Below are 1909 nucleotides of genomic sequence, written 5' to 3'. Positions count from 1 at the left end.
TGTGACAGGCAAAACGAGGCATTTCCGACCCCAGAAAGTATATACATATTATATATTCGTGATCAGCTTTAACAGCATAGACTATATAGCCGTGTCCGTCCGTCTGTCTGTCCGTATGAACACCTTTATCTCAGATACTATAAGAGATGGAGTATTTTCACTCAGATCAAGTTAGTTTTAAATAGTCAAGCACATTCGCTTTATTTGTCTTTTTGTTCTTTGTAACATAAAGATACATACACTATCCCTATTGCGCAATGTAGAAACAATTCCATATCCATTCGACTGTTATGTGTTAAATTTATTATTATACAAAGGTAACGTTGAATCAATGTATTATACAAACGTATTTTATCACGAATAACACATAATTTTAACTAATAAGTATAAATGAAATTACTATAATTAATTGCTATTCAATTATGAGAAAATCAAGTCAGCTGCAGAAACCAGCAAACTTATACAATTTTCCAATACGAAATGGAGATGAAGAAACATTTTCCGAAATAACCGAAGTCTATAGAAATAAATGACAATGCGAGTGAGTTATTAATAACAACAATTATGACGCCCACAATATGTATTTCGTTTAAATATTTCATTCTTCTAGACCCAATAAAAAGAAAAGCGAATAATTCATTAAAATAATTACTTTATCTGTAACAATATTTCGCCTGTGATTTATCCAATTTGAGCATCTTAATTGGCAATACGAATATGCACTCGATGAGCTTAATTTCCGATTAAGATTATTTAGTTACACACCCATCTGGATTGGTGACTGAGACGGCCGTCTCAATCGAGGATTTATGGTGGCTTTATTTGCTTTTGGTTGAGAATTTGGCTACTGTTTTGACCAGAAACCGTTGCGAACACCCTTGTGGCATGTCAATAAGCCATTTCGTGAGGCTTTCGCTTAGTTTCGGAAATATCGCCTGAATGATTTTCGTGTTAAATTAATTAAATTCAATGCGTGCTCGACAAACATTTGACCAGCGTTGATAGAGTAAATCTAATAGCTTCTTCCAAACGCTTGCCTTCAATTCGCAGTCCTTGTAATTGGGAACTCAATGATTTTGCCTTACTTTCAACGCATATGTATATATTTCAAAGTATATATACATTATCGACAGTAGTATCATTAGCCAAGTTGAAAAACACATTGAACTTTAATTATATCACGTCAATAAATCATACATAAATCTGATCATATCCAACACTGACAATATCAAACTCTTTAGCCAAAGTTTTAATAGATTATAGATAAATGTAATATTTGGACGTTGACGTGGACAGACATGGACAGCACTATCAAGTGGCCCACACCAAGCAAGGGTTTGTTCCGAGCGACCCAAGATATTGTACATACCGCCTCCCGCCCCACCGACCGAGGGGCTCCCGATATAACGTGCGGTGACGGAAGATCGCGAACATTTATCTACATATGTATATAGCTATATTAAAATAAATTACATAGAGTATAAGGAAGACAAGTGGGATAAGATAGAACAAAGAAAAGAAATAGACAAGGTTCGACTTATAATTGGATAACAAATATTATATTGTGAGAAAAAAATACGGAAAGGGTTATTATGGCATAGTTTTTAGTCTATTCAGAGGAATCGATTAGACTATTAATTAATTTACGAAAAAACATTACTCCAAGCATGGCTCTACGATCGTATGAGAGGGAATATTTATAACTAAAAGTATACTACAATAAGGCCGAAAGTGAGCACTGGAATCCCAGTTCAGGGCACGAAGGGCGAAGAGCCAAAATTGACGAATCTATCTTAATGAACCTTATATTCGGGACTCCAAATACAAGACGCATACTCAGGCCTCGGACGAAAAAGTAAAGTATAGAGCAGTTTTTTAATGTAAGGATTAGTAAATTCTTTAGACCAAC

At 34.7% G+C, this 1909-nt stretch overlaps 1 long non-coding RNA gene across 1 annotated transcript; it reads left to right on the top strand.

Annotated features, from left to right (window-relative positions):
* Nucleotides 1–298: 298 nt before the first annotated feature.
* Nucleotides 299–1217, top strand: LOC133850028 (uncharacterized). The gene is made up of 2 exons (XR_009895573.1): nt 299–541; nt 611–1217. It is a non-coding gene; the product is annotated as an uncharacterized LOC133850028 (long non-coding RNA).
* The last annotated feature ends 692 nt before the right edge of the window (nt 1218–1909 follow it).

Source organism: Drosophila sulfurigaster, chromosome 2L (assembly GCF_023558435.1).
Source record: "Drosophila sulfurigaster albostrigata strain 15112-1811.04 chromosome 2L, ASM2355843v2, whole genome shotgun sequence".
NCBI lineage: Eukaryota > Metazoa > Arthropoda > Insecta > Diptera > Drosophilidae > Drosophila > Drosophila sulfurigaster.
Note: the sequence above shows the minus strand (reverse complement) of the source record. Positions and strands in the feature narration are given on the sequence as shown.